The sequence below is a fragment of the Mauremys reevesii genome, linkage group 6, assembly GCF_016161935.1.
Source record: "Mauremys reevesii isolate NIE-2019 linkage group 6, ASM1616193v1, whole genome shotgun sequence".
NCBI classification, from domain to species: Eukaryota; Metazoa; Chordata; order Testudines; family Geoemydidae; genus Mauremys; species Mauremys reevesii.
This window is the reverse complement of record NC_052628.1, coordinates 106,922,425-106,931,911: the sequence shown is the minus strand read 5'-3', so window position 1 is coordinate 106,931,911 and position 9,487 is coordinate 106,922,425. Positions and strand designations below refer to the sequence as shown.

Sequence of the window (9,487 nt, the reverse complement as noted above, 5' to 3'; positions counted from 1 at the left end):
GCTGGTTCAAGTCTAGTACTCCGTGATGAAATATGTACTTGTCCTATAACAGGCGTAATTGAAGTGATATGAGCTACAAAAGTGAAATCTTGGAAGAGTGTTGCCATTTTCATAATGTAGTAAAATTAATAATGCAATGATAAATAATAATGTAATAATAAATAGCATGCAATAAACGTGTCAGAAAAAATCCAAATTATTTCCAAGATCACTGCTTCTATAATTTATGCTCAGGTAAAGGAGAAAATCCCTGAAAATATTCATTTTTAGGAGGGAGTTCACGAGATTTGATATTTTCATGAAAGGAGGTCGCAGGTGGTTAAAGTTTGGGAACCACTGCTGTATGCTAACCCCCTAATCTTGTGTAAAACAGCTTAATGTTAAACAATAACCGGGTCATGCTAACACCTTTAACACTTTGGGCCCATACACTCCATCAAACTTAATACAAGAACTCCCTTGTTCAGGATCCTTCCCCTTCATGTCTGTGGTCTATGTATGGATCAAGCACAATATGACTCACAATAAGTAGGAAACAATTGTAATAACATTCAATATAGCATTTAGAACTCAGAGAAATACACAAGCAGCTGCGCAGCATTAGAAGGGCCCTGGGCATTATCTTTCACATTTTTTTCCTATGTATTTTTAAGAAGGGAGTATTCTTGGAATTGGAAGACTCTAGTATGATTCATAGATTCTAGGACTGGAAGGGACCTCGAGAGGTCATCGAGTCCAGTCCCCTGATACTATCTAGACCAGAGGTAGGCAACCTATGGAACGGGTGCCGAAGGCGGCACACGAACTGATTTTCAGTGGCACTCACACTGCCCGGGTGCTGGCCACCAGTCCTGGGGGCTCTGCATTTTAGTTTAATTTTAAATGAAGCTTCTTAAACATTTTAAAAACCTTATTTACTTTACATACAACAATAGTTTAGTTAGCTATTATAGACTTATAGAAAGAGACCTTCTAAAAACATTAAAATGTATTACTGGCACGCAAAACCTTAAATTAGAGTGAATAAATGAAGACTCGGCACACCACTTCTAAAAGGTTGCCGAACCCTGGTCTAGACCATCCCTGATAGACATTTATCTAACCTACTCTTAAATATTTCCAGAGATGGAGATTCTACAACCTCCCTAGGCAATTTATTCCAATGTTTAACCACCCTGACAGTTAGGAACCTTTTCCTAATGTCCAGCCTAAACCTCCCTTGCTGCAGTTTAAGACCATTGCTTCTTGTTCTATTCCTAGAGGCTAAGGTGAATAAGTTTTCTCCCTCCTCCTTATGACACCCTTTTAGATACCTGAAAACTGCTATCATGTCCCCTCTCAATCTTCTCTTTTCCAAACTAAACAAACCCCATTCTTTCAGCCTTCCTTCATAGGTCACGTTCTCTAGACCTTTAATCATTCTTGTTGCTCTTCTCTGGACCCTCTCCAATTTCTCCACATCTTTCTTGAAATGCGGAGCCCAGAACTGGACACAATAATCCAGTTGAGGCCTAACCAGCACAGAGTAGAGCAGAAGAATGACTTCTTGTGTCTTGCTTACAACACACCTGTTAACGCATCCCAGAATCACCTTTGCTTTTTTTGCAACAGCATCACACTGTTGACTCACATATTTAGCTTGTGGTCCACTATAACCCCTAGATCCCTTTCTGCCGTACTCCTTCCCATTTTGTATGTGTGAAACTGATTGTTCCTTCCTAAGTGGAGCACTTTGCATTTGTCTTTGTTAAACTTCATCCTGTTTATCTCAGACCATTTCTCCAATTTGTCCAGATCATTTTGAATTATGACCCTGTCCTCCAAAGCAGTTGTACTCCCTCCTTGTTTGGTATCATCTGCAAACTTAATAAGCTACTTTCTATGCCAATATCTAAGTCGTTGATGAAGATATTGAACAGAGCCAGTCCGAAAACAGACCCCTGCGGAACCCCACTTGTTATACCTTTCCAGCAGGATTGGGAACCATTAATAACTACTCTATGAGTACGGTTATCCAGCCAGTTATACACCCACCTTATAGTAGCCCCATCTAAATTGTATTTGCCTAGTTTATCGATAAGAATATCATGCGAGACTGTATCAAATGCCTTACTGAAGTCTAGGTATACCACATCCATCGCTTCTCCCTTATCCACAAGACTCATTATCCTATCAAAGAAAGCTATCAGATTGGTTTGATATGATTTGTTCTTTACAAATCCATGCTGGCTATTCCCTATCACCTTACCACCTTTCAAGTGTTTGCAGATGATTTCCTTAATTACTTGCTCCATTATCTTCCCTGGCACAGACGTTAAACTAACTGGTCTGTAGTTTCCTGGGTTGTTTTTATTTCCCTTTTTATAGATGGGCACTATGTTTGCCCTTTTCCAGTCTTCTGGCATCTCTCCCGTCTCCCATGATTTTCCAAAGATAATAGCTAGAGGCTCAGATACCTCCTCTATTGGCTCCTTGAGTATTCTAGGATGTATTTCATCAGGCCCTGGTGACTTGCAGGCATCTAACTTTTCTAAGTGATTTTTAACTTGTTCTTTTTTTATTTTATCTTCTAAACCTACCCCCTTCCCATTAGCATTCATTCTGTTAGGCATAGACATGATCACGTTGTGCAGGCCAAATCAATACAGTCATCAGCAATCTTTTCAAAGCTTATTAGTTGTACAAGGCCAGATTCTGCCCTCAGTTGTACCCAGACAACACCTCTGAAATTGAGGAAGTTAAATAGGTATAAATGAGGCCATAAGTAAAAAGAACAGGAGTACTTGTGGCACCCTAAAGACGTGCCCAAATGCTTTAAAGTGAGGACAGACTACAGTTTTGAATGGCATACAATGCAAGAAAAGAAGAGCTTTATTGCTCAGCAAGAAATCAAACTAATTAATGACAGTTTGGAAGTATTGTAAGCAGCAGATAGGACTAAAAATGAGTATGCTATAGTCTATATAGAACAACTGTAGTATCCTATGTGAACAAGAAAAGAAGCATGATAACAATGGATATTAGTTCTTAGAAAAAACTGATCCTCAGAACTGCACGTTCCAAGAAAAAAAATGCATTGATAGATTTGCTGTGTCAGACTTTGTCTGTCTCAGGAAGCTGCTGTAAAACCAAATGTGATTATTATCTTCACCACTTTGAAAAATAACAGTACATTGAAGAAATGTCTCAGAGGAACTTTTGATACCGATACTTCATTGTCACAGCCTAATTTGTATTTTTGCATTGAATTAGGAGTTAGACAATATTTAATCTGCACTCCTTAAAATCCATTGGGATTAGACCCAAAACTCAGAGCCAAACCCACGCTTAGCATTTTGGTTCTAAGTGAGATACAAAATCTAAAGAGGCCTGTTTTCCAGGTCCAAGTGAGCTGGAATCCAAGTTGGTAGAAATTTTATCAGATCGCTGTTCTAGATTTCTACCATTTGTAGGGTTGCCAACTGTCTAATCACACAAACCCAAGCACCCTTGCCCCACCTACTGCCCCCATCCTGCCCCTTCTCTGAGGCTCTGCTCCACTCACTCCATCCCCCCTTCCTCCGTTGCTCACTCTCCCCCACCCTCACTCACTTTCACTGGGCTGGGGCAGGGGTTCGAGTGTGGGAGGGGGTGCGAGTTCTGGGCTGGGGCCAAGGGTGTGGGAGTGGGCTCTGGGCTGAGCCTGGGGCAGGAGATTGCAGTGCAGGAGGGAGTGTGGGGTGCAAGGTCTGGGAGGGAGTTTGGGTGCTGGAGGGGGCTCAGAGCTGGGGGGGCAAGGGATTGGAGTGTGGGAGGGGATGAAGGGTGAAGGCTCTGGAAGGGAGTTTGGGTGCTGGAGGGGGCTCAGGGCTGGGGCAGGGGGTGTGGGAGGGAGTTTGGGGTGTTGGTTCTGGGAGGGGGCTCAGGGCTGGGACAGCAGATTGGGGGACGGGAGGGGGTGAGGGGTGTGGGATCTGGCCGGGAGGCACTTACCTTGGGCAGCAGCGCAGCAGGGCTAAGGCAGGTTCCCTGCCTGCCCTGGCCCTGCGCTGCTCTTAGAAGCAGCCAGCACATCCCTGTGGCCCCTCAAGTCTGCTCACATGCTGCCCTCACCCGCAAGTGCCGCCTCCGCAGCTTCCATTGGCTGCAGTTCCCATGCAGGGTGTGAACTGAGACTCCTTATCCCACCTCAGAGGCTGCAGGGACTTGCCGGCTGCTTCCTAGAGCAGCATAGGGCCAGGGCAGGTAGGGAGCCTAAAATCTCCCAGTTTGGCTTCAATAGCCTCCAGGAGATGGGGCCTGATTCCAGGAGATTCCCGGCAAAACCAGGAGGGTTGGCAACCCCAACCATTTGTAGACCAGCTCTTCTACCAACATAAAGCTGGCAAGACATCAGAATCAAATTGTCCATATTTAGAAGCTGTATTTTTGTGCTTAAGGTTTTGATTTTTGGCACTTATTTTCCCCCTTTTTTCATAAAGTGGGTGGTCTGTTGGCCATGCTCCCGTTATATTACTCTTTCACCAACTGTGAAAGGCTGTGAATCGGGTCCTTAAACTATTGCGAAGTTTAACAGGCTACTCAAATTGCATGACTAGTATTGACTTTGTTTTCCCCATGCATTTTTCTTTTCGTACTTACTGGAAGAAAGTCTTATTTCTAGCAGCTGGCCCTTTGAGACTTTAGAAAAGTGTCTGGCACTAGCAAAACACTGGGCATTTGTTTCCACCATTTGGGTAGATCTAGAATAATTGGAACGTAGAAAAGGTTGCCTGTTTCAATCATTTCCAAACCCCATAGAGTCCTCTTGCACAAAGGCTATTTAGTTGGACTTTTGCGGCTGTGTGGGTGTACGACTGCAACAAGCACTCATGATTTCATCCTGTGAAAGGACTGGGTCCACATCCAACTTTTTTTCTTTTATGGTCTGGCTCTCTGCCATATGTTCAGTGAATAAATTGGATGTGACTGAGCAATTTCTGAAGCAAACTACTCCAGCGAAGGCATTAGCCAGCACAATAAGGTAAGCAAGAATAGGTTACAACAAGTTTCTACAAGTGCTTCATTTAAAAGGATTTTACCAGACAACAAGTTTAGAAGCTAAAAATGATTCTACAATTGGCTTTAAAATGATTTTGTTCTAAGTTTCTTTTTCAACCTGAATTTCTTTCCTATTTTTAACCTGTGGATTTACTAAAGATTAACTAACTGCAAGATAATTCAGTTGATCAAGACTGTGCTTCAAGTTGGTATAGGTTCTATGTAATCTATTGTTTCATTGTAATATTTAAAGGCTTACATCAAACCCAAAGGAGTTATTGATCACCTTTCCCAAATATCAGAGGGGTAGCCGTGTTAGTCTGGTTCTGTAGAAGCAGCAAAGAATCCTGTGGCACCTTATAGACTAACAGACGTTTTGCAGCATGACCTTTCGTGGGTGAATACCCACTTCTTCGGATGTATTCACCCACGAAAGCTCATGCTGCAAAACGTCTGTTAGTCTATAAGGTGCTACAGGATTCTTTGCTGCTTTCCCAAATAGGATTTTTCAACTTGAATATAAACTGCTCCTCAGTCTCATTTAGTGACAAATGCCTGTTCCTTCTCATGAAGAGATTTAGTTATGAACTTACCTTGGTTTTATATATAGACTGAAATAACGTTTGGATCATGCTGCATTGGAAGGCTTTTAAATTCTGCTTTAATATACAGTATTATATGTTAGTTTACAATAGAAAGAGTATCATTTTGTGAGTTGGGGAAATGGAAGCAGGGCAGGGCGAAGGAGAACTGATAGGGGGGATACGGAAAGCTGCATAATCTGGATCTGTTTTGTCCCCCTCCCTAGATGTGCTCCTGCCAATGTGGCTAATGCATCAGGCAAATTCTTCTAACACTCTCTTCTTCTGGGATGACCCCTGTTGAAATCAGTCATGGGATCTGTTCAGATTTATTTGGCTGCAGGATCAAACACTTCAGCAGCCTAAGTTAATCTTCTTTGCTCCCATAGTTGGTTTTACTGCTCCTGGAGCAAACAATGGACTCAGTCTTCTCACCCTAAGCAGCACATAGTTTTCTGGTTAAGGTAGTGTGTGTGCACATCATGGTTTCTCTGAGGGTGTTGGGGGGGAGGGGAGGAAAGAAGGAGGAGAAAGAACAAAATGACAAGAGGGAAAAAAGTGTGACAGAAAATAGAAGGCCAAAAAAATAACACAGGAAAAGAAACACAAAATAGATACAAAGGCTAATAAAAGCCAAGAGTAAAAGACAGAAAATGGAAAAATGCAGAGAAGTGCTAACTGCAGGGGGATGTCTTGGTGATAGTGGTGGGGAAAATGGGGTTAAGAGTGTGCCGGTCAGTCTGTCTCAAGGAGTGTGTGAGCAAGTCCAGTTCCAAAGTCCTTCTCACAATCAACAAGAGCTCCTTTTACTACAGTTGTTAAAAAAAAATATTTGGGGGGGGAGGGGACGGGGGGAAGGGTTGGTTATTTATTTTACAGGGCCAACAAAAAGTGAAGCTCCATCACAGAAGCTTTCAGTTCCTCCAGATGCTTATTTAAGCAAGGCTCACAACTCAATTAAACAAAAGTGCATGGATTTATAACAGTCCATCAGTAATTAGGAGTAGTTTTTTCTCTTAGCAACAGCAGCTAATTTCCTAAGAGACTGTCCACTTCATAGATTTACTTTTGAAAATTAGTTGCAGGTGTGCTGTCTCCTCAGGGAATACCTCTGGGTCCTAGTTTCTCACCATGAAGTCAGATGCTACCTTCTTAGATAGGGAGGTTGGGAAATATAAGTATCATGAGTTTTTGAGTCCTGAATGATGTGGGCCACTATTACAGTGTGGTTCCAAAACTAAGTTTGGGAGCCACTGTTCAAGTGTATTAAAACATCTGGAACTATTCTAAGGGTAAGGTGATATAAGTAGCTCCAGTATGTTAGTGACTAAGGAGTATTGTTTTTGTAAATTTCTTCATAAGCACAAATTAGCAAGATTATTTGGAAAGTCAGATGCAATGCAAATTTTAATCAAATGCATAAATTATGTGGAATGGTTTAATAACTTGGAAATGAGGGTGAATGTTATTGGTCGGAAACATTGCCAGGAAAGTTTTCAGATCCTACTCCTTGCCGGCTAACACTATATCTATGTGAAAGTGGAAATATTATTGCTGTGAAGACAAAATACACTGTGTCTGGAACCCCACTTTAGAAATTTAGAGGGGGCAACCCAAGATAGCAGTAGTGTATTGTAACAAGTTTAAATGAGTGTTTAACTGTACTATAATATCCTACTGGCTTCCATTATAATGTGATCACTAACAATGACAGTGCATCGTATGTAATTAACTCGTTCCTCGTATTTTCAGCTTTGAAAATTTTCAACTGCATTAATACAATTGAGTTAACTTGCTCTGACTGAAAAGCCTCATAAACACACAGGCTAATATGTCTGAAGCAGAGAGACTAGGTGGGTGAGGTAATACCTTTTATTTGACCAACTTTTGTTTGACCAACTTTTGTTGGTCAAATAAAAGATAAGAACATAAGAATGGCCGTAGTGCAGGGGTCAGCAACCTTTCAGAAGTGGTGTGCTGAGTCTTCATTTATTCACTCTAATTTAAGGTTTCGCGTGCTGGTAATACATTTTAATGTTTTTTAGAAGGTCTCTCTCTACAAGTCGATATATTATTTAACTAAACTAGTGTTGTATTGTAAAATAAACAAGGTTTTCAAAATGTTTAAGAAGCTTAATTTAAAATTAAATTAAAATGTTGATCTTACGCCGCCAGCCCGCTCAGCCTGCTGCTGATCTGGGGTTCTGTTCACCTAGGCTGGCAGTGGGCTGAGCGGGGCCTGCGGCCAGGACCCCAGCTGGGAAGGGTCCGGCAGCCAGAACCCCAGACCAGCAGCGGGCCATGCGGGGCCGGCAGCCAGGGCCCCAGACCGACAGTGGGCTGAGCCCACTGCCGCTCAAGGGTTCCATCCGCCGGCTCCTGCCAGCTGGGATCCCGGCTGCCAGACCCGCTCACCCCGCTGCCGGTCTGGGGTCCCGGCCCTGCCCACATACAGTTGGCACCTACCTTCTCCCTGGTTCTGGCCCATTGGCTCTGCACTGAGCTGAGGGTGGGAGTGCGCTGAGCACAGGGCTGGGGATGAACAGTCTGGCCAGGAGCTAGAATGAGGGAGGGGGCTCAGGGCTGGGGCAGGAGGTTTGGGTGTGGGGGCACTTACCTGGGCAGCTCCCATTTGGTGTGAGGGGTGCAGGTTGGAATGTGGGGGGGGGGGTGCAGGAGCTCCCATCTGGTGCGCAGGGTGGGGGTGGGGATGTGTGGGGTGCATGGGATGTGGGGGGCTGGGGAATGTGGGGGGTGCAAGAGTCAGGGCAGAGGGCTGGGGGCATGTGAGGGGGGTGCAGGTGTCAGGGCAGGGGGGGCTGGGTATGTGTGGGAGTGCCACAATCAGGGCTGGGGTTGGGGGGGGTGAAGGAGTCAACAGAGGGCTAGGTGCGCATGAGGAAGGTACAGGGCTCAGGGCAGAGGCCTGGGGGTGTGTGGGGGGTGCAGGGCTCAGGGCAGAGGGCTGGGTGACTGCCCGCCTCAGAACCCTCAACCCCCCTCCCCGCTCCTTGTCCCCTGACTACCCCCTCCTGGGACCCCTGCCCCTAACTGCCCCACAGGACCCTATCCCCTATCTAAGCCTTCCTGCTCCTTGTCCCCTGACTGCCCCCTTAGGACTGTCGAAGAAAAACTCAGTTCTCGCTTTTTGTTTGGGTGCAGCAAAATTAAATACTTTATTATTTCTCCAGTAATTACAATGGAGGGAGAGAGTGCCATAGGACACAGGGTCCTGGACAGGTCTCTCAACTTGTAAACAATTACAGCAAGCCTTTATACCTTTTACAGACAATTTCTAGCAATAATACAGACAGTAAAAAGCAACAAATACATTTTGTTTATACATAAGCTTTTCTGCTATCTCACTAGAAAAACAAGACTGCAAGACTGCATATTGCAAGGTCGTAATAACTTTCACACAATTCACTCTGTCTTACATTATCTTGCTTCCTCACGTCACCAGGGTCACAGTTAACCTAACTCATGCTAACTAACATTCATTAAGATCTCTTCAAAACCTTGTTAATTATTTACTGGCTTCCACACTCCCCCCTTTTGTACTTCTAGTACAACAAACAATTTCAAATCTCAATTCGCATGAAACCATGGACTTCAGATTCTACAGCAAACATGTCAACCGTCATGGGACGTAATAACAATGCATGATTAGAATGAACATAAAAGGTATTGCTATTCTTACGTTATTTACAACAACAACAACAATAATATAATCCTAAATTAACTAACAATACCACAAACAATAACAATCCCATAGGAATAATATAATATAATGGGGCTGTTGTACAATTGCGAACACAAAGCACAAAACATCATACCTAGTACATAAAGTAAACACTCTATAAGCTGTATGAAAGGCATTCCTTCCA

At 43.6% G+C, this 9,487-nt stretch overlaps 1 protein-coding gene across 1 annotated transcript in view; it reads left to right on the top strand.

The window, feature by feature from the left end:
• The first annotated feature begins 4,966 nt into the window (after positions 1-4,966).
• The window catches only part of LOC120407400, a 32,388-nt gene continuing 27,867 nt past the window's right edge, over positions 4,967-9,487 (top strand). The window contains exon 1 of the mRNA XM_039543022.1: positions 4,967-5,002. The gene's annotated coding sequence lies outside the window, so the exon portion shown is untranslated. The remainder of the gene's footprint in view (positions 5,003-9,487) is intronic.